The 26,811-nt window shown below is 48.2% G+C and overlaps 1 protein-coding gene across 2 annotated transcripts in view; it reads left to right on the forward strand.

The window, feature by feature from the left end:
• The window catches only part of LOC147619024 (serine/threonine-protein kinase STN8, chloroplastic-like), a 73,704-nt gene that overhangs the window by 45,812 nt on the left and 1,081 nt on the right, over window positions 1–26,811 (forward strand). The gene's annotated exons all lie outside the window — the stretch shown is intronic.

A 26,811-nucleotide genomic window follows, 5' to 3' on the forward strand; every position in this document is an offset into this window, starting at 1 on the left:
CTTAGCTAGGACCTTGTAGGCCGTGCCTAGCAAGGTGATCGGTCTCCACTGTCTAATCTCCAGTCTGTCTCCTCCCTCTCTGGGGATCAAGTGAATCAACCCCTCTGCCATGCTGTCCGGCATGTCTCCCGACTCCATAATCTCCTGGAATGCCAATCTGAAACCCTATGCAAGAGACCCCAGTACCTCTGTAAGAAAGCCACTGAGAGACCGTCCTCTCCTGGGCATTTGCCCCGAGGAAGTGCCTGAAGAGCCTCCTCCAGTTCCGTATCCGAGAAGGGGGAGAGAAGGGAGTGCTGCAAATGGGCCGGCACAACCGGCCTCGTGAAGCTCCAGACTGCCTCCCGAGCCTCTCACACCCTGTCATCTGCTGGCTCAACAGAGAGCAGATCCCTGTAAAAATCTGGGGCTATCGCCCGAACCCTGGGGGGATCCACCACTACCTGGCCATTAGCCTGCCGAAGACGCCTGAGACCCTCTCGTCTGAAGCGAGGCCCTGTCGCCTCAAAGAAATCTCGAGTCACTCTATCTCCAGCCTGTGTCCAAAAAGAAGCCCGAGCATGGAAACGGAACTCCACCCTCCTCTCCTCGATGGATCTGATCTCTGTGCGAGCTGACTCCATCTGCTCTGAAATCCAAGGGCTCGTAGGATCCCTCTCCTGGAGTCTCTGAAGGGAAGCTAGACTCCTCCGCAGGCTCCTCTCCTGCTCTCTGAAAGCCTCCAGACGGTCTAGGGCAGCCTGTCTGAGCATCCTACTGATCTCCTGCACACCCCTGTCAAGATCGCTGGCTGCCGATCCTCTCCTAAACTGAAGCTCCTGCCAGACCTGCTCAACTCTGGTCGCAATCTCGGGCTCCTCTATGAGACAATCTGGAATCCGGATGCTCTGGCCTCGCTCTCCTCTCGTAGGGTCCTCGATCTGGAGAAGCACTGGAAAGTGGTCTGAAAACGAGGAGCCTGCAAGTATACCCACAGTGCCACCTCTATCGCAAGCCCACTCATCAATGTAAAACCTGTCGATGCGGGAAAGGTTAACTCCTGTGGCCCGTCTATCCGAGCGCGAGAAAGATAAACTCCCCTGCAACCTGCCAAACTCCGAGAGAGTCCACGGATCCTGGCCTCTCACCTGCAGCACTAGTTCCTCCCAGGCAGCGAGCTCCGGCCCATGAATGGTCTCCTGGCTGCCCCCCATCCTGTCCTCTGCATCCTCCAGCATGTTGCAATCCCCCCCTAGGCACCAATGGTCTGCCATGGGGAGGGACTGCCTAATGGTGCTCCAAAACTCGGCTCTCCCGGTCGCCCCATTAGGGGCGTAGAAGTTGAGAAAGCCAATGCGGTCTTCCCCAACCCGCAGGATGATCCACTGCGCTCGACCCTGGACCAGAGTGCCAGAATCCACAACCTCGGATAGAAGCTGCTCGCTGACTGAGATGCATACTCCACCCTCGTTCCCCTGGGAGCCATATGCCGGTGACCAAAAAGTGTGACTCCTGCCTGGCAAGATCTTCCCGCAGGTGCGGGTACGCCCGGCAGAAAGGTGGTGTTCCTGGATGAAAAGGATATCTATGGGTCCTCCCACGAGAGCCCTCTGGATCTCCTGGCGAAGTCTGCCCCGACCAATGTAGCAGCGATGTCCACCAAGACCCTGGATGTTCCATGAGAGGATCCTCATGGATGAGCTATGGCAAGTGAAGCAGCCGCCACTGGCTCACCCCTCTCAGCCGGCCCAGATGATCTGCCCTCCACTCTGTGAGTCTTGGGCGCCGGCTTGGAGGGAGAATAGTCACTGTCTGTCCGGGTGCGGAGTCTCTCCAAAAAGAGGGTGACCTGTCTCTGTGTCCAGCCCCACTCCGCCTTCGCCCTGTCCAGGGCATAGGCGTGAGACCAATCCTCTGCATATATGTATCTAAAGGTAGGCTGCACCCTCGGGGCGGCATGGAGGAGAATCAGTAGCACCGCCTCAACTGAGGTGTGGACCGGATCCGCCCGCCAATCTCCTATACCAAACAGGCTCATGCGGGCTGAGTGTAATCGGGTCTGCAATAGGTCCGTGAGCCCCAAGTCACTGCAGTGGGTGGTGAGAAAACTCCAGTATCTGATCACGCAAAACTTCCTCTACAGAGTTGCAATCCCATGCTGTGTCTGGGGCAACACTGAGAGGAAAGGAGAAGGCCACCATGCTGCTCACCACTGAAGGAGAACGAGAGGGATGGCACACCACGCAAACTCGCGAGGGCGCGACCAGTGTCTTGAATGGGCCAGCATCCAGCTGGAGACACCTGAAAAAACCGTAATCCACTGGGAGCCCCATCACTCGCGGGGGCCCCCCAGGGGAGGCTGGAGAGAACTCTGTGGCGGGCGAAGCTAGGATCGCCATCTCCACCGGCCCGGAGTGGCAGTGAAACAGCCGCTGGACTGAACTCTGGCCTACCCAGCTGCGCTGCCCCGGGACAGTGGGTGGTTTGGAGGAGTATCCTGGAGAGGCCGAGGGAGGGATGGTGGCTCGCGGAGAGGAGGGGGGAGAGCGAGGAGAGGATGGAGAGGCATCTGCCAGAGGAGAGGTGTTAGGGGGGGCCGCCGCGGGAGGCGGGAGGGGGGGGGGTGGGGGGGGAGAGGGGGGGTGGAAGGAGTGCTCTCCGAGTGAGGGGAAGAGGAGCCGGGGGTCGCAGAGTGCGGCCCGGGATCCTCAGGAATCTGCTCCATGGAGGGGGCGGGGCCCCCCGCGGGGGGAGGCGGGAGCGGGGTCTCCACGTGGGGGGCTCCACTGGCGGCCTCAACGGGCATTGAGTCTGAATCCTCGTCCATCGGGGTGGGACCTACTGGCCGCCTATCCCTGACTGGAGCATAAGTGCGGGTAGGTGCCTGGACGCCAGCCGGAGTCGCCTGTCCGCCAGCCTGTGCTGTCTGTTGGCGTCTGCGACGGTCCCTACGGGCCGGGCGTTTCCGCCGGCGAACCTCCTGCCATCCGCCAGCCTCCTGGGTCTGCGCGGCATCCTCCGCCGGGGCCTGCTCGTCAGATGATGGCGCCTGTTGAGACGAGCCAGGGATGTTCGGTCTCTGAGGTGGATGGCCACCCCTCGGGCCTCCTGAAGGGGGTCCAGAGGCGGCAGAGCGTGAAGGATGAACCCCCTTGCGGGGACAGGCGCGTGCGAGGTGGCCCATCTCCCGACAGATGTAGCACTGGCCGGGGAGGCCCGAATACTCCACGTGCTGTATCAGATGTCCTCCAGAAAGACAAGGGAGGAGGATCGTCTTCGGGAGGGACTCCGGTGACGGAACCACAACACGAATGGCCGGGAGTCCTGCTGCCCGAGCTATCACTGAAGCCGCTGTCTGAGGCGTCTCCACCACCTGTCCGAACGCCTTGCCAATGGATGACAAGAGGGGCAAGTACTCCCTGCGGAGTCCAGGAAAGCAGATAGTGATGGGGAAACCTGTCGCGCTTGCTAGCGGGTCAGAAGCGGGGTCGAAACCGTGAGTCCATCGCGCCAGGAACGCTCGGGATGAGCGGAGGGCAATGGGGCTCCGAGCCAGCACCATCTGAGCTGCCTGGGGGGACTCGAAATCCACCTGGTAGTAGCCACGTCCCAAAAAATCGACGCTGACGATCTTGGCAGGCACGCCAACGAGGCTGCCTTGCAGAAGGTCGCGAAGCTCTCTCCGCATCGGACGGCTACCCACTATCTTGCAGACCAAGGAGGAGGCCTCAAGAGCGGATACTGTGGAAACAAACAACTGATGATCTGCAGCTGTGAACTCAAGACGGAGACCGGAATCGATAGGGGTAGTCGGAGCAGCTTCCATGGAGTCCTCCAGAGGGAAAAGGCCAGAAACCGGGGTCACCAACGGGAGGGACACAGCCCTACGACGAAACGGAGAGGCGGAAGGTGAGAGGATAGCGGGGGCGGAGCCGGGGGGGGGGGGGGGGGGGGGACGGAAGGGGAGGTGAGGGAGAAGGCGGGGGGGAAGAGCTGCGCAGCGGAGGAGAAGGCGGGGGGTAGAGATGGCGGGGGAGAGAAGCGAGGCGGAGGAGAAGGCGGGGGGGTAGAGATGGCGGGGGAGAGAAGCGAGGCGGAGGAGAAGGCGGGGGGGTAGAGATGGCGGGGGAGAGATGGCGGGGGAGGAAGCGAGGAAGGAAGGAGGCAGGGGGGTAGAGATGGCGGGGGAGGAAGCGAGGAAGGAAGGAGGCAGGGGGGGAGAGATGGCGGGGGGGGGGAAGCGAGGAAGGAGGCGGAGGAGGAGAAGGCAGGGGGGGGGGAGAGATGGCGGGGGAGGCGAGGAAGGAGGCGGGGGAGAGAGGCGGAGGAGAAGGCGGGGGGGACAGGCGGGGGCGCGACGGCGAGAAGCAGCGGGGGGAGGGTAGACGGGAGGGGGGGGATGAGGCGGAGCTCGAAGGAGCAGATCAATCAATTAGTCCAATACCCATGTGTACAGTTACTTGAGTGAAACACCAGTTGTAGCCACTTGAAGATGTGCAACCTTGTTGAGATGGCACAACCGCCTCGTAGAGAACTTAGCGCAGCCACCAGGATAAGTACAACCGCAAAGACCACAGCTGCCTGCTGTGATAGGAGGAGTACCCACTGGCAAGGGAGGAGATGCCTGGCTGTTGCGTGGAGGAGCCGGCTGATTTGAATGGGCAGCCGTCAGTAGATGGTGGGCAATCCTGTTGGAAGACAGGCGCTGCATGTGAGGCTTGCAGCCGCCAGTAGATGGTGAGCAGCCGCCTATAGATGGTGGGCAGCCTGAAGTGTGTGCAGCCATCAGCAACGATGGAGGGGATGCAGTCGCCTGGGAAAGTGCAGCCGTCTGCTAGGAACCGCCTGCAGTCTGTGCTGGCTGGAGGTACAGCCGCCTGTAGAAGTGCATGCGCAGCAGTTCTTGAAGTGGAGGAGGCGGCGCACCCAAAGTGTCTACTGTAGACTGGCGTAGCATACAGTCGTACAGCCTACAGTGCAGAGGGTACAGCCCGTTGAAGGACTAGCGCAGCCACCTCTAGCCTGTGGAGTCGCCAGCAACGATGGAGAAGGAAGCATGCGCAACCGGCTCAGCTGCCTGGGAGCAGAAGCGTAGGAGATGGTCGCCGGTTCTTGATCTTCACGAAGATGGTGGAAGCGGGTGATGGAGGCGCACAAGATCATCCTCTCTTCAAAGGTGGTCGCCGGCTTCTTTTATTAAGGTTGGAGGAAGAGTAAACAAGATGTGCTGGCTGGCTCCCCCACGCTTGCATGTGGGCGGCCAGCTCTTTGGGAGTGTGGGTAGGTGACCATGCACCCACCCCCACCCCCACACACTCACTTAAGTGGGGCTCCCCACCTTGGCCCCTAAGTGGGTGCCCACATTTAAGTGTGTGTGAACAAAAGACTTTATAAATCAAAGGGTTAGAATTAAAATATTAAAACAACATGTGCGGTATACTTACCACCTGTTCACATGCACAAAACTCGTCAGAATATAGAGCAGACTTCACGACTCACTGGCAGGCATCCCCGCTCAGTAAGTAACACGTCAAGCAGGCAAATACAAAAATACAAGTCATGCGAAAACAGTTTCAAACATGCAAAACATGTGTGCATGTGCAAATGGTAACATGGACATATCTCCCGTTCATGGAACAAGTACAAAATATCTGTCGGCACAAAACTGGCACGACGTAAAATATAAAAACTTGGTCTTCCTATGGAGTGACAGTCCCATAGGTAAGACACAGTTCCAGGCACGAGCCTCCCTATGGTGTGACAGTCCCATAGGCAAGACACGGCACGAATACTGGCTCTTCCATGGCGTGACAATCCCATGGGTCGAACACAGTCCAGGTCATACACGGGTGGCACCAGTCTGGCTCCCGTCCATACGACACCATCCTGCTAACACGGGTGGCACCAGCCTGGCTCCCGTCCATGTCAGCAAAATACTGGCCTCTTCACATGAGACACTGGCCTGGCCTCAAGTGAACGAGACACAAAAACTGGAGATGGACCAAATGGTCGGCTAATTGGTGACAATCACCACAACCGAGCTGGTAGCACTGATGGATGGAGATGTATGGAGAGACCCTTGGTTTCTATGATTTCCCGGATGATTAGGGCCAAGGCCTCCGTACCACATGATATTATCCGTGCAGAGATGGCTGCCCCCCCATTGGTAGTAGAGGCACTCACTCAATTAGTCTCCTTTATACATAGCACTTGGGCTCTCCCTAGAGACAGATATGCTCGCTTAGCCCTGGAGTCTTCACGACAGTTGGCATCACAGGGAGACGGATCATGTTGGTATGCACAGATGACAGCTTGGTTCCAACTGCATGGCTTTAGTATGGACAGGCTACCTCCATTTCAGTACTCCCTGGATGCACCCTCCCTCTCTCTCACACGGGGAGAGATTACCAGACTTTATCAGGCAGGACTTGACTCAGCTGGACACTAGGAGGACATGGATACAGCCGACACACGAGCTTGGTACGAAGATGGCTTTCTATAGAGATCATCTTCTCCAGCTCACGGAGGATGGGTTTGTGATTAGACCCACCTACATGGATACTCATCTTTCTCATGGGGTACGGTGTGCTATTGGTCAGATGCGCACATCCTCACACCAGCTAGAGATTGAGACTGGCAGATTCAGAGGAGTACCAGCTGAGGCCAGGATTTGTCAGTTGTGCTAGATGGAGCCAGAGACAGAGTTATATTACATATGTCACTGTCCAGTATATTATGAGATACGAGGCCATTTTCACTGCCTGTTCCGAGAGAGTTTCGGACCACTTTCCAGAGTCATGAGATACCAGGATCAGAGATGCCTCGGATTATACTTGCTGGAGTTGCGTAGACATAGAGAGGGTCTCTTGAGAGGGAGGGGATCAGAGAGGGAGAGGTGGTAGCTCCCTTGGGCTTCTCATTTGTCCCTTTTACAATGTTCCAAAGACCATCTCTCATGAGTATAAGCCTCACTTTGGTTTGCTATGTTGGAAAATTTGCTCTAAGAATTTCTCGAAGGTGATGGCTGATCTAGGTAGGTCCATGATGAGTGAGATTTTGCTTTAGCTATAAATGCAGGTTAGAGAACTGCTACTTGGACCCAGTTGTCACAGTGGCATTAAGTGCTGCATGAAAGTGGCTCAGAAAGTGCTGACAGTAGGTAAAGGGTTATGAAGCACTTCGCAGTACCTTGGGAGAGGCCTGTCAGAGTGGGCTCTGGTATGTCCAGAGGTGGACTAGGTAATACTGTGGGAGGCAGGTAAGCCACCATGGGAGCAGAGAAGGCTTGGGTGACTGGCAGCAAAGACGAGGACAGAAGAGGCTGCACGGATGAGCAGAGAGAACTGGTGGCAGAGGATCAAGGTAGCAGTTGATGAGCAGGGGCGACGGAAGTAGTCAATGAGCGGGCGGCGGAAGGCAGAGGCCAAGGTAGCAGTTGACGAGCAGGTGGTGGAAGGAGTTGACGAGCGGGCGGCGGAATGTAGAGGCCTGTACACATAAAAAGTCGTCCCCCGTCGGCACCCTATCATGGGGTCCACTAGACGTAAAGCTGAAAGCTGTGGTGGATCAAAGGTATCCATAGTTGTGAGTTTGGAGTAGAGAGAGAAAGCTTAGAGAGAAACAAGGCTTGAGTGAGAGAGAGCAAGGTTGCATGTACAATTGATTGATTAAATTGATATGATTTGATTGATATGAAGTACACCAAGTACTTACTTTTTTACAGGTTGCAAACCTTATCTTTGACTCACACAAATCACACTAGGTGAGTGACACATGGCATCGCCATTGACATCATTCCTTACTACACACACAATATCTTATCCACTTTAGGGTGTTCACACACATAAGCACACTTACACATAAGTTAGTATTCACACCCCTTTAGAAATTGTTCACATACACACCAAGGTCACCGCGAAACGAAACGTTGCTGAAACAATTCATTTTGGAATGACACGTTTCAACACCGGGAGGTGGCCAGTGAAACGATGGACCAAAACACTTATATACATAAAATCTGAAGATTGGGGGACAAATCTGAAATTTCAGATTTGGGCTTTCAATTGGAGAGAGGAAGTGCAATTTCCCCTCCAATGTGGGGAGCCAAATCTGAAATTTTAGATTTGGGCCTTCAAACTTAATTACTATAATAGCGTACAATCAAGAAAACAAAAGTACCAAAATCATATAACCAATCGGTAATTACCAAAGTTCAAACAGAATTTAAACCTACAAGTCTACTGTCTACAATACATTATTGATTGCATCCATGGACAGTGATTTCCTCATACTTAGTCATACATGTAACATTGAAAAAAAGCATGCCTCATGAGGTCATGTCACATGACCATAATCCATTGAATCATTGACAATTCACAAGATCAAGATTTCTAATAACTTAAAGTTTTAACATGATTTAGTGGCAATAGGCATGCACGATTAAATAAGAAATGTAATAGTTAACTCGACATTACTGGAGTCCAAAAAAGAAAGTGCAATACATATTACATCAAAAAAGACCATGACACATATAAAGTCCTAGGCTCTCCTAGCCTAGTCACTATCATCACTCTCACACTCAGAGGGAGTGGGAGTAAGTCTGGAGGGTAAAGGTTCCATCTCTCGGTGGGCTCCTGCTGCTGTAGATGTCTCTCCAATGGATGCCTTCTCATGAGCACGGGCTACACGGCGTGTGGAAGAGTGTCACAAATCCCTATATTCTAGGGACATGCGGATGCGTGTCAGGCCTAGAAACATGCGGATGCATGTATGTATTATACCTGGGCATGTGTATGGATCATATGAGTGGATGCATATGAGTCCAAGGACATGGCAGGACATTTGTGGACTTTCGGGCGGTGCCCGTGTGGATTCCGGCCATGCACACATGGTGTATTATGATGGCAGGCGGAATATTTTCAAGTACAAGAATGATGATAGGTGGTTCTCCAAGTTTACATGTGCACAATGCATAAATGATGCATGCCATAACTTTATTTTACTTTGCGTGACATTGTCTTGCTGCCTGGACAATGCTTGTTATTTTGGCTTGTGAAGTCCGAGGGACCGGGGACGCCCGGGCACCTTGTGGACACGTGTGTGCACTCCTGCTTGGGCCTAAAACTGTGGGCTTATGGGTTTTGCAGGTGGTAAGTGCGTCCACACTCAATTTACAGCTTATTTCATTTACTACTAAAGTTTATTGGTTTGCAGGTCCACACTCATTAATAAGTGGCCGGACAACTTATAATGTGTTCGCATTTGGTTGGACCAAAATTAATGAAGTCCGGACAGCTTATGGCCATTTCCCATTTGGTTGGACCTAAACTTATACAAACAGGACAAATGGAGCACTATGGGCTGGACACCTACCTGGACACCTTATGGGGACACTTGTCAGCCTGTATGTGAACCCACCAAGCCCCCATAGGTGGCACTGGAGAAAGGCGCCTCCTTCAAGAGGCCTTTTGGGCTGTTTTATTCATTACTTAACACATTGGAGAGCTGGTTGGAGCTTTGGGAGTTGCTACAGGGCTGGTTGCTTGCTTCCCGGACTCACACAAGCTTGGATATCGATCCCCACACTCTTCTAAAGGGCTGGTTGGCACCTGTTACACCAGGAGTCCTTGAGACACATCCATGCTCACATATTCCATTGCTGTCCGGCCTGTTTTATGCAATAACCAGTCCAAAACAGCAACTTTCCATCGCGAGAATTCCACCTGTAAAGGGTCCTACAGCCCTGTGGAGGTCCCTAGAGCTGTCCTGTACTGTCCAAGTTGGCTTTGGACACCTGTAACCAGCCCAAAACTCGCAATAACCAGAAATTACAGGTCTGAAATTTACTTAGGGCAAGCATTGGGGACACTTGCTCACGGAGAACACAGGTTTCTGGATCAGTTTCTCGCGTGGAAACAGGGCCTAAAGATCCATTTACATCCTGTGCAGGGCGGAGTACCTGTGAGGATTGTGATACTCTTGTGCAGGGCGGATGTACCTGTGAAGAGGCTTATGCAGGGCGGATGTACCTGTGTGTAGGGCGGATGTACCTACAGATTCTCTTGTTTGAAATGTATTCATTCATGATGTATTTGGAAGAATCAGGTGCAGGCTGGTGGTGAATCCCCAGGCACCCGTAATCTTGTACTTTGCAGACTCTTTTGGTAATATGACCTAAAGGGGGGGGGTCAGCCTATCATCGGCCCCTTTATGTGGTGTACTGTCATTTTCAGCTTTGTGGTTGTAATGCTCAAGTGTTAAGTGCTCAGAATCTTGTTCACATTTATACGATTCCAATACACGCGTCCGCCTCCCCGTTACATTGGTATCAGAGCTCAGTTTTTCCCCTTATTGGAAAACGGTCTGAGGCTTGGAATCATAAGTGGTGACCTGATTTGAGTATCATGGACAGCCACATTTCTGACAGTGTGGAGAACACACAGGACCGTGAATTTCATGGTACAAGGGATGCAAGAGATGCTGCAGGCAATGATGTCTATGGAGATGCAGGTACTCATGACACTATGCATTCTGATTTGGAATCTTTGAGGCGTCAAGTGCGACGCTATAGGGCTGAAACCGAAGAGCTTAGGTCATTGAAAAATGACCCGGATGTACAAAGGGTGTTGGCTGCGAAGGCAAAGGCTTCGGTCCATGAAGTCACTTTTGAAGCAATTGCAAAGGAAATGGATGTTGAGAAACCGCGAGAGCTTGCACTTGCATACCTAATGGTTAAGGGTGATGTATACACTGAAGCAGATGGTAGTTTGGCTTTCAAGAAGCCACCCCTCATGGCTGCCCGTGGTGATGCACAGGATGCACAACAAGCAGAAAGAGCACAGCAAGTGCCAAATGCTGAAAGGACAAGAGTCCCTGGTGCTAGGCTTGATGCAGGTCAAGAGAAGAGTAAGGATGAGGGATCCTCTACTCATTCCCGCTTTGCTCCAAGAAGACATGTCCGTTCTCGTGTTGAGCTTTCCACTCATTTGGAGAGTGTGGCTCAAGAGAGAACGAAGAGGGATCGTGAATCTTCATCGCGGCATCATCATCATGCAGATGAACAGGATGTACATAGGGATGCATATAGAAGGAAGAAGCCTCGAGAGTTCAAATCCGGTGACAAGGATGTAAAGTTTGAAAACTTTCAGGGACGGATGGATGTTGGGGTAAAGGCGTTATGCCCACCCTTATAGTGTGTACAAGCCCATAAGTTATAGTACATAGTACACTTAGTACTTTTAATGTACTAAGTGCACTATGTGTACTAGTGCAATATACATGTGTGATAGGGGAGTCACACACTCATGCTTTTCATGAGTTGACTTATCCCCACAACTCTCTCTCTCTCTCCCTTGCTTCTCTGTGTATATCTCCCATGAATGAACTCTAAACCCTAATTCAGGTTCCTTCTCCCCTTCAACTGGTATCAGAGCAGGTGTTTGTCCCTCCCTCTCCCCCTTCTGCTGGTCGTGCTCTCCTGCTGGCTGCCCTTCTGCTGGTCGCCTCTTTCTGCTGCTGGCTGCTTCCTTTTCTGTTGGCCGCCTCTTCTCAGCTGGTCGCCTTGCTCCTGGTAGCCTCTTGAGCTGGTCGCCTAGCTCCAGCCAGCTGCCCCAGCTGTTCAGCCAGCCCACAGGGCTGCCCAGCCAGCCAGCGCAGCCCCATAGGGCTGCCCAGCCAGCCCACGCAGCCCCACAGGCTGCCCAGCCTGCTGTACGACTGCCCTTGCTGCCCACCAGCTGACCACGACACCCCCCCAGGTGCTGTCCAGTACACAGCAGCAGCATTCATCTAGGCAGCAGCATTCATCAACCCCACTTTTCCTGCAACAACAAAAACTCGCCTGCAAATCAGAAAATCAGAGGTATTTTTGCTTCAATTTTGCGAATTTCTTATCAATTCAAGCAATTGAGCAGGTACAGGTGCCCAATTGCTCAATTTTTGAGCAAAATTGGCAAAATTGGGTGACATTGGTCACAATCAGGATAAATTTGCAGGAAATTGGTCAAATCAGGATCAATTTGCAGGAAATTGGTCAAATCAGGATCAATTTGCAGGAAATTGGATGTCGAAATTTGGGGCTTTTGATGTAATTGTGCAATTAAGCACTCATACATGCTGTATGATGTGAAAAATTGCACATTTGGGCAAAATTGCAGCAAATTGCAGCAAATTGCAGTGCAAATCAAGGGGCTTTTGTGCCGATTGAGTTGATTTGCATGCAGGCAATCGCATTTGATGCTGTGGATAATGTGCTGATGCCTTACAAGCACTCAATGTGCCTGTAAAACAAGGGGCTTTCATGTATTTGATGTATATGTGGCCAGGGGGAAGCATCGCAAACACTCTGGATGCCTTTATGTGCGTCAATGTACCATGCATGATCAGAAATTGATCTCAAATCAAGGGGCTTTTCAAGTTTGTATGCTTGTTGAGCTTGGCAAAGCAGCAGGCAAGACATTTATGCCTTGAATCCTCAAAAATCAGCTTGCAGTCAAGGGGCTTTTGCCCAATTTCTGTTCGGAACTGTTGTATGCAGTATACAGGACTGTAAAAGTCTGATTTTCACTCATTTGGACAGCCAGGAGAGCATTTATTGCTACTGTACCTGCTGGTACAGATTTGGCACAGCTTTGTGCATGTTTTGGCATGGCTGTACACTGTTTTGAGTGATCAAAAGGTTCAAATTCAGCTGCTGAAATTGCCGGTACAGGTTTGGTACATCATTGGAGAGCGCTTAGTACTGCTGTACAGTACTTTGGAAGGGCAAAAGAGGACATTTAAGGTGCTGTCCAAAATCTGCAGCAACCAGATTTTGGTGTTTTCATCACAAAAAGTGGGAGAAAAGTTGCATTCTTGCTTCCGCAGTGGGAGATAAAGCTTGGGAGAACATTTGTGAGCACTTTGTGTGCTTTGGGTGCAGTGTTTGCACATCTTGAGTGCAGTGTTTGCACATTTGCAGGGAGTCAGGCATTAAAGGTTGCATATTGCTATGGCAACCACAGGTGAGAGCTCTTCATTGCTTCACATCAAGAAGCTTGAAGGCTCGCAGAATTATGACATTTGGCAAACCCAGTGCTACAATGTGTTGCTTCAGAAAAAGCAGCACAAGCCTATCAAAGAAAGGGGTGTGATGCCCGCTTCTCTTACTGCTGAAGAGTGGGAAGATATGGATGAGCTGGCAAGATCTACTATCATGTTGTCTGTGTCAGACTCATTACTTTTCAGCATTCGTGAAGAGAAGACAGCTTGGGGAATGTGGCAGAGATTGCAGGACTTGTATGCCCAACAAAGTGCCTCAAGCAAAGTGTATTGGTTGAAGAAACTCATAGGCCTTCAGATGAAGGAAGGGGCATCTATGACAGCCCATCTCAATGAGTTTAATGGTATTGTCAGCCAGGTTATAAATCAAAAGTTGGCAATGGACGATGAGTTCAAAGCCACTTTTTTGTTATGCACTTTGCCAGAGAGTTGGGACACATTCAGGACAGCCACTAGCAATTCGCATGCTATGCTGTCATATGCAGATGTTGAGGGTGCTCTTCTTCAAGAAGAGATGAACAGGAAAAACAACTCTGTTGGCAAGTCTAATGCAATGAATGCACGTGGGAGATCCCAGCAAAGGGGGAAAAGCCAAGAAAGGGGAAGGAGCAAGTCTCGCTCCAAAAAGGATTTGGAATGCCATTATTGTGGCAAGAAGGGACACATTAAAAAGCAATGCTACAAATGGAAAAATGATCAAAAAGAAAAAGGAAAAGGCAAAGACAAAGAGAAGGATGAAGCCAAAGATGTAAAGCAGAAGGGCAAAAGTGGAGTCAAGATCGAAGAAATCAATGTGTCACATGCAGGTGGCAGTGAGGATGAGGTCCTCTTTACGTCTTCACTTGATGCCCATTCACTTCTTACAGGTGGTCATGGTATGCACTCATGGATCATTGATTCAGGTGCCTCCTTTCATGTCACAGGTTGCAGAGACTTGTTTGTCAGGTACACTGCTGGCAATGAAGGAGTGGTTTATTTGGGTGATAACCATGCATGCAAGATACTTGGCAGAGGTGATGTAAGGCTTGTATTTTCAGATGGCTCACAGCTTATGCTCCATGATGTCAGGCATGTGCCTGAGATCAAGAAGAATCTGCTTTCTACTGGACAGCTTGATGATGCTGATTATGTTACCACATTTGGTAGTGGAAAGTGGAAGATTAGTAAGGGCTCACTGGTTGTTGCCAGAGGCTCTAAGGTGGACACTCTTTATTTCATGCATGCAGGTGTTTGTCACCATGCTAATGTAAATGCAACCGAGCTGCCGGAAATTTCTATATGGCATAGCCGGTTGGGACACATGAGTGTCAAGGGAATGGAGCAATTGTCTCGTTTGGGTTACTTGCCTTCTCTAAAGTTTTCAAGTTTTCAGTTTTGTGAGCATTGTATATATGGTAGGCAACTACAGTGCCCCCACAAGAAAGCTCTTGGACAGAAAGATGCTCAGTTAGAGCTTGTGCATACAGATGTATGTGAGATGCCTCAGCTTTCTTTGGGAGGGGCAAAATATTTTGTGTCTTTCATTGATGATGCCACACGCAAGGTGTGGGTTTATCCTCTTCGTTTGAAGAGTGATACATTCTCAGTGTTTCAGAAGTTTGTTGCTCATGTTGAGAATCAAACTGGCAAAACACTGAAGGCTTTGCGTTCCGACAATGGTGGAGAGTATACGTCCAAACAGTTTCAGGACTTTTGTGATGCTAAAGGCATCAAGAGGGAGCTCTCTACTCCTTATGATCCTCCACAAAACGGGACAGTAGAGAGGATGAACAGGACCATACAGGAGAAGGTCCGTTCTATGTTGTCACATGCTGCATTACCTCATGGTTTTTGGGCTGAAGCTGTTATGACAGCCGTTCACCTTATAAATAGGTCACCTAACACGAGGCTTGGTGGGAAAGTGCCAGAAGAAGTATGGACAGGGAAGCCTCCGTCATACAAGCACTTGAGAGTGTTTGGTTGCGTTGCGTACGTGCACATACGCAGGGAAATGCGCACCAAACTTGATCCTAAGTCTCACAAATGCATATTCCTAGGATATGGTGACAGAGGTGAAATGGGGTATAGACTTTGGGATCCCATGAATAGAAAGATCATTCGCAGCAATGATGTCATTTTTGATGAAACATGCATGTATAAGGAGCCTGCAAGGCAACAGGAGCCTGGCAGAGTCATCTTTGATGATGATGGACATCATGGACAACAACAAAGGGCTGTAAATCAGCCATTACAGCAGGAAAACCAGCCCTTAAATGGTGCTGAAAATGGTCCAAATGGACAGCCAGACATGGCAGAAGATATCCCTATGGATATACCACAGTTGGAGGAGATACCGGGCATGATTTTTCAGCCTTATGGCATGGAACAGGAGCCACCAATGGGTGATATGCAGGCTGGACAGCAACCTGCAAATGATGGTCATTGGGTACGGAGGTCCACTAGACCCTCCAGAGCCCCTGACAGGTTTGTTCCAGGGGTTGACTACTTGATGCTCACTGACTGTGGGGAGCCCTCATGTTACAAAGAGGCTTTACAGAGGGCAGACAAAGCTCTATGGGAGCGTGCCATGAAGTCAGAGATGGATTCTCTGCATAAAAATGGAACTTGGAAGTTGGTGCCTTTGCCTGCAGGCAAGAAAGTTTTGCCATGCAAGTGGGTATACAGGCTCAAAGTTGCACCAGATGCAAAGCCAAGATACAAAGCCAGGTTAGTGGCTAAGGGCTTCAAGCAGGAATATGGTGTGGACTTTGAGGAGATCTTCTCTCCAGTGGTCAAAATGACCACACTTAGAGCTGTGTTGGCTTTGGTTGCGCATGATGATCTGGACTTGATTCAGATGGATGTGAAGACTGCTTTTCTTCACGGTGATCTCCATGAGGAGATATATATGCAGCAGCCAGAGGGTTATGCAGTGAGTGGAAAGGAGAAGCTTGTATGCAAGCTGAAAAAGAGTCTTTATGGGCTCAAACAGGCACCAAGGGAATGGTATCATAAATTTGATACATTCATGAAATCTCAGAAATTCAGGAGAAGTGACATAGATCACTGCTTGTACACCAAGAAAGCTTTGGATGGCAGTCTATTGATTCTCATTTTGTATGTTGATGATATGTTGATTGCCGGGAAATCTCGTAAAGAGATGGATGCTTTGAAAAAGAGGCTGCATGAAACCTTTGATATGAAGGATTTGGGTGATGCAAATCACATCTTGGGTATGCGGATACTTCGGGACAGAAATCAGCATGTGTTGTATTTGTCTCAGAAGGAATACATTGGCAAAGTCTTGCAGAGGTTCAATATGGACGGGGGGAAGAAAGCTAGTACTCCTTTGCCTCCATATGTGAAACTCAGTGCTATGGACAGCCCACAGTCAGATAGAGACAGGGCTGATATGGCCAAGATTCCGTATGCTTCAGCTTGTGGCAGTCTCATGTATGCCATGGTTGCTACTAGGCCGGACATTGCATTTGCAGTGGGAGTGGTTTCTAGATACATGGCCAACCCTGGCAAGAAGCATTGGGAAGCAGTGAAAGGTGTCATGAGATACCTAAAGGGCACACAGGATTTGTGCATTTGCTTTGGCAAACAGAATGCATTAGTGCATGGTTACACGGATTCGGATTATGCCGGTCATCCAGATAACCGGAAGTCTACTACCGGTTATGTATTTACATTCACAGGAGGTGCTGTGTCATGGATATCCAGGATGCAGAAGTGCACTGCCTTATCTACTACAGAGGCCGAGTATATTGCAGCCACAGAGGCTTGCAAGGAGGCATTATGGCTATCTCGGTTAGTGGTTGATTTGGGTTATACAGGGGATATTCCATTGTTGCATTGTGACAGTCAGAGTGCCATCCAGTTGGCAAAGAACCCTGTCTTTCATGCAAAGACGAAGCATGTGGATGTGAAGTATCACTTCATCAGAGAGGTGATAGAGAACAAGCAAATTCAGCTTGTTAAGATTCATACGGATGACAACCCGGCTGATCTGTTGACAAAGAGTTTGCCTCCGGAGCGGTTTGCTCATTGCAGACACTTGATGGGCATTGGATGAGGCCAGTTTCAGCCTTGATATGGCCTTGTATATTATCATGTACATGCTGATTTTTTTTTTTCCTTTACTTAAGGGCATTTTGCCTTTAAGTGGGAGGTTGTTGGGGTAAAGGCGTTATGCCCACCCTTATAGTGTGTACAAGCCCATAAGTTATAGTACATAGTACACTTAGTACTTTTAATGTACTAAGTGCACTATGTGTACTAGTGCAATATACATGTGTGATAGGGGAGTCACACACTCATGCTTTTCATGAGTTGACTTATCCCCACAACTCTCTCTCTCTCTCCCTTGCTTCTCTGTGTATATCTCCCATGAATGAACTCTAAACCCTAATTCAGGTTCCTTCTCCCCTTCAATGGACTCTACCAAAGCACTTGCTTTCATTAGACAGTTTGAGATAGCTTTTTGCAATGAAGACTTTTCGGAAAAGTCTATGCTCAGGCATGTGGGAATGCATCTCAAGGATACGGCAAGTGATTGGTGGCTTGCAAAAATACTTGATGGAAGTGCTGCCCCAACTTGGTCTTCTTTCAAAATTCAGTTTTATGATCAATTCTTACCACCAAACTTTGCAAAAGATGTACGCAAGGAGTGGGATTGGCTGTCCCAAGATGAGGGAGAGTCCGTTGCTTCATACATAGCAAAGTTTTGGAAAGTCCTTCTCAAGGTTACTCCCTTCATGAAGATTGGAGAGGACGAGAAGAAGAGAAAGTTTGAATCGGGGCTCCATCACATCATCCAACAAAGCTTGGGAGTGTACCCAAATAAGACCATACAAGAGCTTATACACTCAGCCATGATTGCGGAGAACTTGCACATAAAAGCACCCACAAATAAGCCATTTGCAGGTCAAAACAAGAGCAAATTCAGGGCTGGTTATGACCAGAAAAAGGGTGGACAGCCACCTAAGAATGCTCCCAAAGATGGCCGAGATGCAAAGGATGACTCCGAAAAGAAGCCGGGGGGTAAACGCCACAATTTTGGGCTCTCAAAACAGCAATTGGAAGAGTACAGGAAGGCTGGAAAATGCTTTAAGTGTGGCAGTAAAGATCATATATATCCTAAATGCCCACAGAATCCTAAGAATGCTGAGCCTAATGTGCAAAAGCCTCTTGTGAATGTTGTACCCGATGTGCAGGGTAATACAGGGCATGAGCCCAAGAGTAGAGTCATATGCAAGGCTTGGGGCAAATTGAAGGATCAGCCCGCTTTGTTTCTTTTTGATGATGCTTCCACAGATAACTTTATATCCGTACAGATGGCTGCCGCCATAGGTCTCAATGTGGAAGACATGGGAATGCAAATGAATGCAGATGCCGCCTTTGAGGGCAAACAGGTTGATGTAACTCCGGTCATTGGTAAGCTCCGTGTACATATACAGGACTACCTCGACCATGAAAGCTTTTTAGTGGCTCCTCTTACAGGTTGTGATGTTTTGTTGGGGATGCCCTGGCATCACCGTTTAGAGCCTGTTAAGGCTTACAAAGAGAAGAAAATCAGCTTTGTACATAGAGGTCGTGAGCACTCTATAGATGCTGGTACTACTGGAAGTACCATACCTCTTGTAAGCCATGTACAAATTAATAAGGCAATAAAGAAATCAGCTTGTTCTTACTTGGTTTTTGTACGTGATACCATTGAACATTCTAGTGTTGATGTTAGTACATTAGATCAAGACAAGCTTAACTTTTTGAATGAGTTCAAAGATTGTTTTGCAAATGCTTTGCCAGCAAGGTTGCCACCAGAGAGGCCGGAAGATCATTGCATAGATCTAATTCCCGGTAGCTCTCCACCTAATAGGCCACCATACAGGGTGAGTGCTAGTCAACAAGAAGAGATTATGGCACAGGTGAATGAACTTTTGGAAAAGGGTTTGATTCGGCCTAGTTCCTCGCCATATTTCTCGCCGGTACTTCTTGTTCAAAAGAAGGATGGTACTTACAGGATGTGTGTTGATTACCGTGCCCTCAATAAGATAACCATCAAGAATTGGTTTCCGATTCCGCGTATTGATGACATCTTGGACAAGCTTGAAGGTTCGGCATGTTTCAGCCGAATAGACCTCAAGAGTGGGTATCATCAAGTGAGAGTGGCACCTCAAGATGTACACAAGACTGCATTCAGGACAGCCTTTGGTCTTTATGAGTTTTTGGTGGTGCCTTTTGGTCTTACAAATGCACCCGCTACCTTCAACAGGATGATGGACAAGGTGTTCAGAAAGCATAGAAAGTTCACAGGTATATTCTTTGATGACATTATTGTATTCTCAAAGAATGAAGCCCAACATCGTGAGCACCTGGCTATTGTGTTTAAAGAGCTTAAGGAAAATCAGCTCTACATAAATGCAAAAAAGAGTGAATTCTTCCTCCCAGAGATTCACTATCTTGGTCACATTGTATCAAAGGATGGTGTGCGCATGGATCCCGCAAAGATACAAGCCATGCAAGAATGGCCAGAGCTGAAATCAGTCCATGAAGTGAGGAGCTTCCTTGGTTTATGTGCTTACTACAGGAGGTTCGTCAAGCATTTTGCTTTCATTGCCGCTCCGTTACATGACTTAACGAAGAAGAAAGCAATCTTTAAATGGACACAAGAAGAGAGAGATGCCTTTCAAAAGTTGAAGAGTGCAATCATCTCGGGACCGGTACTCATTATTCCGGATTTGCACAAACCTTTTGTTGTGGAATGTGATGCAAGTGGGGACTGCATAGGGGCTGTTTTGAACCAAGAAGGACATGCCATTGCCTATGAGAGCAGACGCTTGCAACATGCAGAGCTTCACTTACAGGTTTATGAGAAGGAGTTGTTGGCTGTAATTCATGCCCTTACTATTTGGAAACACTATCTTTTAGGGGCTGATTTTATGGTCAAAACTGATCATCAAAGTTCGAGATACTTTTTGACTCAAAGTAAGCTCTCAGAGAAGCATATGAGATGGGCAAATTTCCTCTCAATGTTTCATTTTCAGATTTTACACACTCCAGGGAAAAAGAATGTGGTGGCAGATGCCTTATCTAGACGACCACAGGTTCATGCTATTACAGTAGCATACCATGAGGACTTATCGGATATGCGTAATACTTATCATTTGGATGAGGATTTTGCACATGTATGGGCTGATTTGCAAGAGGGTATTGCTGTCCCATCTTATGTCATAAGAGATGGATATCTCATGATGCAAAATCGTATGTGTGTGGTAAAGAACCTTCGCCATAAGGTTATGGATGAGTGCCATGCTCCTCCATATGCAGGTCATAGAGGCATTTTGGCCACAGCACAAGCTTTGGAGAGGTATTTCTTTTGGCCACATATTCGCAAGGATATTGAAGCATATGTACGTGAATGTATGGTATGTCAAAAGGTCAAGTTTGACAGACATAAAGCACCTGGATTGCTTCAGCCTTTGCCTATACCAAATGAACCATGGGAAAGCATTGCTATGGATTTCATTATGGATTTGCCAAGGACGCCACAGGGAAATGATGCTATTTGGACCATTATTGACAGGTTTAGCAAGCAGGCACATTTCATTCCCGTGCGCAAGACAATAAAGCCAGATCATATGGCTAGGATGTTTTTGGCACAGATATTCAAACACCATGGCATGCCTAAATCTATTGTGGGGGATAGAGATCCTAGAACCACAAGCTTATTTTGGCGCGCATTGTTTGACAATATGGGTACAAAACTGAACTTCTCATCAGCTTACCATCCACAGACAGATGGGCAAAGTGAAATAGCAAATTCAGCCGTCCTCGACTTGCTGAAATCTTATGTATCCGACCGCAAATCGGATTGGGAGAAGTATTTACCACTTGTGGAATTTGCCTACAACAACACGGTACATACTTCTACGGGCAAGGCGCCCTTTGAGATTATCTATGGCAAGGTGGTACTACCACCCATTCTTCGTACAAAGGAGGAGATTTTTGCAGCAGATGAGTATGTCAGAGACTTAGATACTGCATTTGCACAGGTACGGACAGCCATACAGAGGTCTCAAACCAAGAATAAAAAGGCAGCTGATAAGCATAGAAGGGATGTACAATTCAAACAAGGTGATTGGGTCTTGCTGAAATTTGAAAAGGCACGCCTTCGCAAGAGGCCAGGAAAAGAGGGAAAGTACCCTAAACTTGCATAATGCTTTTCATGTGAGCCTATTGAGGCCTTATGTGGGACCGACACCGTTTGAGCCGGTTTTGGAAGACCCACCCGAGGTGGATGAGCTGGAAGAGATTCTTCAACCTGAACAGATTGTTTTTCACAAGGGAACGAAAGCTTGCGGGAGGCAAACTTGTTCGTAGGTACCTTGTGAAGTTCAAGAATTATTCAGCTTTGGATGCGAAATGGATGGATGAGGCCTACTTCGAGGATTACCCAGATCTTTTGAAGGCCTATCTGGAGGCTTTTCAGTTGCGGTCAACTGATTAGAAGCCGGGGGGATGTCACAAATCCCTATATTCTAGGGACATGCGGATGCGTGTCAGGCCTAGAAACATGCGGATGCATGTATGTATTATACCTGGGCATGTGTATGGATCATATGAGTGGATGCATATGAGTCCAAGGACATGGCAGGACATTTGTGGACTTTCGGGCGGTGCCCGTGGGGATTCCGGCCATGCACACATGGTGTATTATGATGGCAGGCGGAATATTTTCAAGTACAAGAATGATGATAGGTGGTTCTCCAAGTTTACATGTGCACAATGCATAAATGATGCATGCCATAACTTTATTTTACTTTGCGTGACATTGTCTTGCTGCCTGGACAATGCTTGTTATTTTGGCTTGTGAAGTCCGAGGGACCGGGGACGCCTGGGCACCTTGTGGACACGTGTGTGCACTCCTGCTTGGGCCTAAAACTGTGGGCTTATGGGTTTTGCAGGTGGTAAGTGCGTCCACACTCAATTTACAGCTTATTTCATTTACTACTAAAGTTTATTGGTTTGCAGGTCCACACTCATTAATAAGTGGCCGGACAACTTATAATGTGTTCGCATTTGGTTGGACCAAAATTAATGAAGTCCGGACAGCTTATGGCCATTTCCCATTTGGTTGGACCTAAACTTATACAAACAGGACAAATGGAGCACTATGGGCTGGACACCTACCTGGACACCTTATGGGGACACTTGTCAGCCTGTATGTGAACCCACCAAGCCCCCATAGGTGGCACTGGAGAAAGGCGCCTCCTTCAAGAGGCCTTTTGGGCTGTTTTATTCATTACTTAACACATTGGAGAGCTGGTTGGAGCTTTGGGAGTTGCTACAGGGTTGGTTGCTTGCTTCCCGGACTCACACAAGCTTGGATATCGATCCCCACACTCTTCTAAAGGGCTGGTTGGTAAATTTCAGACCTGTAATTTCTGGTTATTGCGAGTTTTGGGCTGGTTACAGGTGTCCAAAGCCAACTTGGACAGTACAGGACAGCTCTAGGGACCTCCACAGGGCTGTAGGACCCTTTACAGGTGGAATTCTCGCGATGGAAAGTTGCTGTTTTGGACTGGTTATTGCATAAAACAGGCCGGACAGCAATGGAATATGTGAGCATGGATGTGTCTCAAGGACTCCTGGTGTAACAGGTGCTTAGGGCAAGCATTGGGGACACTTGCTCGCGGAGAACACAGGTTTCTGGATCAGTTTCTCGCGTGGAAACATGGCCTAAAGATCCATTTACATCCTGTGCAGGGCGGAGTACCTGTGAGGATTGTGATACTCTTGTGCAGGGCGGATGTACCTGTGAAGAGGCTTATGCAGGGCGGATGTACCTGTGTGTAGGGCGGATGTACCTACAGATTCTCTTGTTTGAAATGTATTCATTCATGATGTATTTGGAAGAATCAGGTGCAGGCTGGTGGTGAATCCCCAGGCACCCGTAATCTTGTACTTTGCAGACTCTTTTGGTAATAGAACCTAAAGGGGGGGGTCAGCCTATCATCGGCCCCTTTATGTGGTGTACTGTCATTTTCAGCTTTGTGGTTGTAATGCTCAAGTGTTAAGTGCTCAGAATCTTGTTCACATTTATACGATTCCAATACACGCGTCCGCCTCCCCGTTACAAAGAGCGTGTCTCATGTGTAAATCTCATCATGTCCTCTCGCGGATGAAGTCGTAGACATCATCCTCGGCTATCCTGGGCTGTAGTTGTGACATGTCAACAAGTCTCACATCAATCTTTCTATAATCCACTTGCTTTACTGTCGAGCTCACTGCTCCCAGAGTGTCCAAACCTCCTGCTCTCTCCAACACTCTGAGGTTTGTATTGACATAAGCCAACTTATCAAGTTGACTTGTGTTCAATCTGAAATTATGTTTAAAACACGTTAGGAGTTAGAACATTCAACATAGACATAATGTTGTCTATATTATAAATTTATATAATTTGCATATTGGAAATTACAAATAAACTATGCCTGTTTCGGTTCTTTGTGTGGATATCACTCATAATGCTCCACAGTCTCTCAGCGCCTAATGAGCTCACCTCTTGCGAAAGAACTCGCAAGGCTAATGTCTGCAATGTGGGGTTCAATCCACCAAACTTTGCCCACCAAGAGACAGGCAATGCCTGATTCTCCGGATCACGTGCCTTTGTACTCTAAGAGGTCTTCCTCAAGCTGATTTTGCATGGCCCCATCATGATAAACCTTCTCAATATACTCATTCCATGCAATCAAAAGAACACGATTAGACCTCTGGCTATCGCTTCTCCATGCAGGATGGAGGATGTGTGCAACACAATGGATAGGCTGATGGAACCAAGACCATCTCCTCTCAAAGATCCTTAGCATGAGAGGAATCCTACACATGTGACATGTCGACAGTCATGTCATAAACAAGCATTTCAAATTTTAATCATTATGATTTATTTATGAAACATGATTAAATTATGAATATTGATTCTTGAATCGTCCAAATATATTTAAGTAATACCTATCAGGGCTAATAGTCGTGGACCCTATGATAGCTCGTCGAAGCCTCTCCATGAACTCGTAAAAGAGTCCCATGGTGGCTCCCTCACCATTAGAGAGTCGTAGCATAGACACCACAGGCAATAATGCATACTGTAATCCATCAGCCTCTGTCCAGAACTCATTGTCGAAGATAGTGTTTTGGATGCTTATGGCAGTAGGCGTGGTAGACTCGGGCCACTCGATCCACTCTTGGTCAACAACCATACGCCGCAGTGCATCCTTGCATTTCACTAGCCTGCACTTTGCGGTATGTAAAAGACTTGATTAAGATCATACTTAACTCTAAGTCCTAAGAAAACCAAGGAATTGATATCCAAATAGACTTACCGGCACAAGACAAGGAAGATGTAGCAAAATCTGGTTTTCGCTGGCTTTACCAACTCCCATTGGCAGTGGGATCGGAATAAGCCAAGCGCAAACGACTTCCGAGTCACAAAGCTTATTACCTCCTTGGCTTTGTCTACCAAGTAGGCAACCCAACGGATGCGGCCGATGTCCTCCCTCATCAAATCCTAGGAGTGTGCAGCACATGGTGTCCAAACAAAGGTGGATATGTGGACTCTAATATGACATCCATAGACTTGTAATTGCTTGCATTATCTGTGACCACTTGCAGGATATTCTGTGGCCCAACCTCCTTGATGGCCTCGTGTATGTGTCTCCATATTGTTTCTCCTATAGTTGAAAAAAAACTTATTAGTATTATCCTAGTTACATGAATCTTGAGTCTCGAGAGTTGAAAGTGATTGTTGTGACTTTCATAAAAGAAGCAACTTGTTACTTGTTGCTAGTACTTACAAGTTACAACTTACAACGTACCTGTGATCCGAACTCCACGGCCAGAGACATCAATCGACCTAAAGAAGGTCGTGCTAGTGCAACAAGAGACCAAGATGTTCAACAAATGCCGCTTATTGACATCTTTCCAGCCATCAGAAATTATGGTACATTCATACAGGGCCCAGGAAGACCTAAGTCCCTCTAACTGATCATGCACCATATCAATCTGTCTAGTCAGCCTTGTGGTACGAAGTGCCTTTGAACCTGCTGGAGTAATGGGCGCTCCTGCAGCTGCTGCGGTGGACATGGCATTCACAAAGCGGTTGTATGCTCCTGTACGAGCAATGTTGAATTCCAAGTCGCATTGATAGAACAGACGCTCCTCAGCAATCTCAGCCTGCTTTTTCAGACTTGGAGCCCAACTATCATGCAATGTGTTGGGATGTGATCTTGCACGTGACCTCTTCCGAACGGTTGTATTTGTTGATGACAACCGTATCGAGCCATGGGTCCCTTGCAGCTGAAGATCTCCCTCTCACTGAGACCAAGGCTGCTCCACTCCGAACCATGGTGCCAAAAGAGCTGAAAGTATACACACCAACAGTTAAGTAATCAATCAATCAAAATCTGATTTGGGCCTTTTCCAATTTGGGCCCATATCTGAAGTTTCAGGATTTTGCCTAAAATTTAGGCATCAATTTGGGGGTCCAAATTGAGATTGCTCAAATTGGGCAACCAATTAGAGGGTTTTGTCCCAAATTGGACAAAACCCCTAGATTTGGGCATTGAATTGAATGCCCATTTCAGAAATTTCAGAAATTTGGGCATTCAATTCGATGCCCAAATTTGGGGGTTCTTGCAAAAATTACAATTTCCCAAATTTGGGCATCGAATTGAATGCCCATTTCTGAAATTTCTGAAATTTTTGAAATTTTTGAAATCAATTCAATGCCCATTTCCTGTACCCATTTTGCGTTTCCTGATACACACACATACAGGTACATAAACAAGGGTACATGCACACGTACACGAGACTCTGAAATATCCAACAAAGAAAGCCTGCTCAAATGAAGAGAGAGGGCTCGGATTTATAGATTTGGGGTTCTCATGAGCTAGATTGACAAGAAAAAGCTATAATGGCAAGTTGAGAGTTGTGGTGACAAGTGTGAGGCCACTTTTTTCACTATCTTACCACATGTCCCAATTTAAGAGATGGTTCCACCCCCCCCCCCCCCCCTCCTCCTCCCCTAAACTTTATCTCTAGAAAATCTCAATTCGTAGACCTTCTTTCAAAGGTGCTTTGGTAAGTCTTGTCATTTGCTTAGCTTACAGATGTAATGATACGATCGGAATTTCCATCGGGCTGTCCAAAAACCCTCCCAGATCTTAGGAGTCTGTTCCTTTGTATTCCACCTTATTAGAAATGTATGTGAGCGCCATGTAGAAAGTTGAAACATGTTTCAATGCTAGATCTCTCCCAAATCCTCCGGAGCTCGGCATACATGCTCCGGAGGATTTGGGAGAGATCTTAGGAGTCTGTTCCTTTGTATTCCACCTTATTAGAAATGTATGTGAGCACCATGTAGAAAGCCGAAACATGTTTCAATGCTAGATCTCTCCCAAATCCTCCGGAGCTCGCCATACATGCTTTCCACTTGACAGTTGACCTCCAATGCCCCATTTGTGTCCAAGAACTCATCTAGCGCCTAGACCAAGCTTTGGGCTCTTGATCTTTTGTACTAGGTAATCCCCCATTCCCAAAGCTTGTACATTAATGCATAATTGGGCGCCCCGGGATCCGCTAGACCCCTTTTCACGGAAATGTCTAGGCTTCTGGAAGGTGGCAGGATGGAGAACATTTGCCAAAAAGAGTTATTGAAAAAAGACAACATGGAGAAGCAGACACAATGGGTAAGACACAAGTGATACACTGAAGGAAGCTGCAGTAAAAAGACCAACAGGGTGAGGAGGGGTCGAGCTC

This window comes from Cibotium barometz, chromosome 34, assembly GCF_041138505.1.
Source record: "Cibotium barometz isolate CiBa-2024 chromosome 34, ASM4113850v1, whole genome shotgun sequence".
Lineage (NCBI taxonomy): Eukaryota > Viridiplantae > Streptophyta > Polypodiopsida > Cyatheales > Cibotiaceae > Cibotium > Cibotium barometz.